This window comes from Artibeus jamaicensis, unplaced genomic scaffold (genome assembly GCF_021234435.1).
Source record: "Artibeus jamaicensis isolate MK-2021 breed Jamaican fruit bat unplaced genomic scaffold, CSHL_Jam_final contig_60, whole genome shotgun sequence".
In the NCBI taxonomy this organism is placed as follows: domain Eukaryota; kingdom Metazoa; phylum Chordata; class Mammalia; order Chiroptera; family Phyllostomidae; genus Artibeus; species Artibeus jamaicensis.
Genome location: NW_026521900.1, coordinates 8753164 through 8758812, shown reverse-complemented (window position 1 = coordinate 8758812; position 5649 = coordinate 8753164).

The window sequence follows — 5649 nt, the reverse complement described above, 5'->3', positions numbered from 1 at the left end:
AAAAGGTCTCTGGATCCATTCCCAGTTGGGGCACATGCTTTGGTTGCAGGCCAGGTCCTCCTCATTTGGGGGCATGTGAGAGGTAATCATACATTGATGTTTCTCTCTCTCTCTCTTTCTCTTCCCCTTCCCCTCTCTCTAAAAATAAATAAATAAAATCTTTTAAACATACAAGTAACAGGAGAAAATTTCTCAAGAGAGGAAAGCTAATGAACTTTAAAACTCTAAAACTCTGTGCTGGGGTGAGGATCAGGATGGGATATGCTGAGAGCATTAAGCTGTTACAACAAACTCATGTTTTGTTTTAACCTCACTGTTTTGAATTTGGACTGGTCATTGGGAACTCCCTTTCCACGGGTTGATATGTGGTGTTCGCATCTGTCCTTAACACTCTCAGACATTTCAAAACAACTTTTGAAAACAAATAGGTGGCACAGAATTCCTTGGAGACAGCAGGAGTGTCTAGTTGCACTCAGTTATTCAAAAATCAGTGAAAAATTCTCAATAGTTAAGGAACTAAAAAAGGGAAATGTGAAATCTAATGGTGTTTGGTTATTGGAGCAGGGATTTGCAGTGATGAAAGAAAATACAGATAAAGTTATTTGGACTGTGATTTTATATACATCTTAACATAATTCAAGTTTAGAAAGGATCTGAATTGTGATTTGTTGGCTTAGTTTTGACCTAAAAAACGGATTTGCTGGTTTTGTTTCTTCTTTTTATTCAAATAGGACACACCCTACTGGTTTTGAGAAATCTAGTTGTTATCTCTTAGAACCAGGCTTGATAAAGTATTCATGAAGTACTTGTTATCATTTTGATGTTTAATTGCGTTTTATTCCTATCAAAGACCTTAAGGGAGACTTAACTTGAAGGATAAAGATGATTGTCAAGTGAGCTACAGAGTGAGGTTTGGTTCTTTGGTGGAAGTACAATGAAAATTGTTCAGGCCAAGGTAGATTCAATAAGGCAGACAAAAAGGAATAAAATACGCTTCTGGGAAATAAGTGAGGCAAAGCAAACACATAAGGACTCATTAAAGAAGCAGCCAATGAGCAATTAATAACCAATATCTGATATTTAATTTAAGACCCAAAGGTCACTTAATATCAACTCGGTTGCAACACATATGTGCTGAATGAATCTGGCTGGCAATTGTTCTTGAGTTTACCTTGGCTGGTTTCATGAATGTGTTTCTCCAGAGTCACACACACAAAAAATGGAAGAGTAAAATTGCATTTACGGGAAACATTTACTTGGATTAATTAGATAATAAAAACATTCTGAAATTTCTGATTTACTAAGCAAAATCACCAGAATGTTGAATTACTTTACTTTTATTATGTTGATTGAAGGAGATAAATGCAGACCCAGCCACAAAAAGCAGAGAGAAGAGAGGCAGCAGTCATTCTTTGCATAATTACTGCTATTTGTCATCCTTGTCTTGAAAAGGGGATCATCAGTTTTTCTAAAGATTGTTTTCTTTGCTTCAGAGCCTCTTTTTCAGAATGCTGTTTATCATCCACATAGTCCTAATTTACTCAGCAAAAAATGCACTACGAAGATACTTTTCATTAGCCAATTTGATGAATTTAATTCTGGTTCAAAATGTTATTTAAGAAGTGTACATTTCATTCTTACAAGAATGAAACTTAAAAACTTTTGTTTCTTAGGAGATAGATTAAATTACTAACAGCAGAGTTGAAAAACAAGTTTAATCAGTGTGAAATTTAGTATCACCAGCCTCAGGTTGTGTTAATAAATTATAATTAATGTTTTTATCTCTTTAAGAGAACCATCTCAAAAAATCATGGCATCTATAACTTTATTTATATTTAGAATGAGAAAACAGAAAGGAAGTTTGCCTCAAGGAGAAAAACACTAAAAAAGCTTACATAAGATATTCTATCACTAGAGACAGTGGCTGCAGGACATTGTGAATGGACTTAATGCTGCTATGTTGTCCATTTAAAAATGGTGAAAGGGTTAAATCTTATGCATGCACTACCACAATCAAAATAAAAGTAAAAAACCAAAAAAAAAAAGATAGTCTATCACTAGAAAAATGAATGAGAATTTTATTATTTCTTGGCTTTAAAAAATCTATCCTTCCCCAATATAAGAATGCTACTATCAACGTGGGAAAAACAGGATCCATTTTTCTATATAACCACATTTAATAATTTCCATGAAATTGACATTTTAGAATTATGGCCAAAGCCAAATGAAAACTTACGGGTTCCTAGCCCTAAATTCTGAGCCGGTTCTCTTAAGAAAGACCTAAAATACACTCTAAAACAAACCCAATTAATATAATTACAGAGGGTTTAAATAACACAAACTCACTGGATCTGTTTTTGTAAAACACAGGTGTTCTGTTATTTATATTTTGCTATTTTTAAAAATCGGAAATGTGCTCATATATATATAAAGTAACTTTTTTGAAAAGCGTTGAGTCTATTGTTTTCTGCAACATTAAATTTTTAAGAAGCTCTTACAACCAATTAGCTTGGAAATTTTACATTCATGGCTCAGAATATTGCTGCAGTTGTAACAAGGAAAGCAGCACATTCAGGTATTTAATGTAACAGAAACAAAGCACAGGCAGCAACTTGTATCCATTGGCAGTTGACTTGCTAATTTTTTTTGCCTCCTCTCTCCACCCTGCTTTACTACCTTCTCCCCAAGAAACAAGGCACCTTTGGGGCCATGGAAGGTGCTTTCCAGAGAATGAAGAGAGGCGGGAAGTGCAAGGGCAGAGCACGCGGTACCCACACCCTTGGCCTCTGGGTGAGTATAGGCAGCACTTGCTGGTGGGGGTAGAGTAGAGCAGGTTAGGAGCTCCGGGTAGGGGTGGACCTCGTTCCACCCCCACCCTCTGTGCCCCCCCTCCTGGAACTAGAGATCTGCTGCACTAGATTCTAGGCCCGAAGCCCCGCTGGGCTGGGGCAAGGATGGGCGGGGAGCGGGGCGGCGCACTGCGCAGGGCGGCGGGAAAGGGGCGGAGAGGACGACTTAAGATCAGACGGGCTGAGGGACCAGGCAGAACCTGCGGAGTAGGTGGGGAGCTCACCCGCAGGGAGGAAGGAGAGCGAAGACCACGGCTGCCTGGGACCGAGGAGACGCGTGGAGTCCAGGGGTCAGACCACCAGCACTTTATGCTGTAGCGAAAGCGGCCAAGCCAGCGCAGGCACCGGCTGCAAAGGCGACACTGTGCGCAGGTGGGCATCCCAGAGCGCATACCTCTCACTCCTCCTTAGCTGCAGGGGGCCGGATGCCTTCCCTTCTTGGCTACAGAGCTTGGGAACGAGGGCTGGGAGGTCTGGGAGGAGGAGGAAGGTACAAGACGCCTTGGTGTGCACGCTGGTGCCTCCGCGATATGCACGCTTTTGCTTCTTCGCCGTCCTTGGTAGGTAAGAGGTGCGGCAAAGCTACCTCCTTTGGGATGCTCTCCCTCAGATTTCAAGGTCCCGCCCAACCCCTTCCTATGTGCTGAGCACCCGAGCGGCTTTAGAGTACTGCGACTCTTCCCCCTGCCCGCAATCTCGGTGGTGTATGCAGTTTGCCCCCTCTCTTCGCAATCCACACCCAACAAACATCAAGACGCCTCCAGCTCTGGTCCCCCTGGATTGTAGGAACCTTTGGAGAAGAGATAGTAGTAGCAGGACCAGCAGGAAGGAAGGCAGGAATGGAGTATAGTCTCCCGGGGCCAATACCTGAATCCGAGCGCTCCCTTGCGCCTTCAGGGACAGAGTGGGGGGTTGGGGGGGAGTGGAATGGGTTTGCTGAACTTATCTCCAAAGACTGACTGTGCACATGCACTTGGTGCCTTGTGCATGTTTGGAAGAGGGTTTAATGGAGACACGTGGGAAGAGGATTGCCGCTGGTTTCCGCCCCCATCCCCCGCACCCCCCCCAAAAAAAGCCGCTTGGGATGGCTCAACGTGTGTACCGGGTTGGGAAAAAAGAAAGTGTGAGTGTGTGTGTATGTCCGCCCTAGGGAGAAGGAGGAGGGTGGCTCAAGGAGACTTGATTTTCTTACATTTGCCGCAATTCCTTAAATCAAACCAGTCTCTCAGGAGTTAAAATAAATTGCTGGTAAGTTAAGGACGGATCTCTGGTAAAAAGGCCGCCAGGATTTTGGGGTAGCGGGCTTGGCGGGCATGCTCTCTGAGTGACTTTTGGCGTTATCTCACCTAGGAGGTGGTAGTGGGGTGAAGGTGAGGTAGTGTGTGTGGTGGTGCATGTGTCTGGCTTAAGGTGTGGAGCTGGGGCACTTGTCGGGCAGGCCGTCGGATTCGGAGGAGGTAAAAAGCTGCACAGCGCAGTCCGTTGTTCTCAATTAACTCTAGAATCTTAGTGTTTGTCTCTTCTGTTTCTTTCTGTCTGACTGTGTCTCTCTCACACACACACAGTGGCGTGGTTTCCCTTTCTCTTTTATCTCTTGCTTTTTCTTTCCCTCCATCCCCCTATCTTTCTCATCCTTTTCCCTCTCGCTCACCCACACACTCATCACACACACACCATGGTTGGGTGTATTATTCTAAATTAACCTCGGATCTCTCTTCCCCCCTCAATCTCTTGTTTCACTCTCTTTCATCTCAATCTTTCTCGTCTCTCTTTCAATATCTCTCTCATCTCAATTTCTCAATCTCATGTTCTTCTTTCTCAGTCTCTCATTTCAATCTTTCTCTTCTCTCTCAATCTTTCTCTTCTCTCTCAATCTCTTCACACATGTACCTCATCTCATGGCTGTTTTGACTCGCTGATAGTAGCTTATGGATCTTTATGCATTGCTTATTAAGTTCATGAATTTTTACTGATTTTTTTAAAGAAAAAAGACCCACCTGTATTAAAATCTGGGGTGTCAGAAAGACCTCAGCACTTACATTCAAACTAGGAGTAGGGAAGTGTAAAATTACCCTGCGAAAATGCTGTTTACATTGGACAAAGCTCTAGTTCATGTTAGAATATTATTTTAAATGGACATTTTACAACCATGTGATACAGTAACCTTCTCCTAGGTCTCTCCCTCTCTATTTTAAAAAACATTTTATTTATTTATTTTTTTAGAGAGAAGGAAAAGGAGAAAAAAAGGGAAACATTGAATGTGGTTGCATCTCTCACACCCTCTACTGGGAACTTGGCCTGCAACCCAGGCATGTCCCCTGACTGGGAATTGAACTGGTGACCCTTTGGTTCTCAGGCAGCACTTAATCCATTGAGCCACACCAGCCAGGGCCTCTCCCTCTCTATTTGTAGTAATTTACAGAATTCTTGATTCCTCGATTAACGAAGGGGTCTAGTTATCTTCTAATTTTCACGGGCAGGTCTTGAAATCTTTGTAAGCTGGCATGTGGTTTGAGTTCTGTGAACTCCATCTCTTACTTTAATGAACTGATTGGAGTGGTATTGATCTGAGACTTATCAATGCTTTGATTTCTAAATAATTTATGAAGCCATTGGAGGTAGAGGGACTGCTTACAAATTTTCCACACAGGAGAAAGAACACTTTTATTTCTTGGAGCAAATATTTTCCCATTCCCCCCCCCCCAATTATCCCTGTTAGATATCTAGAAAAGATGCATGGTTGGTGAGTAAGACGTGGTTTATTTCCATTTTATGTCTACAGGTGGCAGTGTAGAAGTCA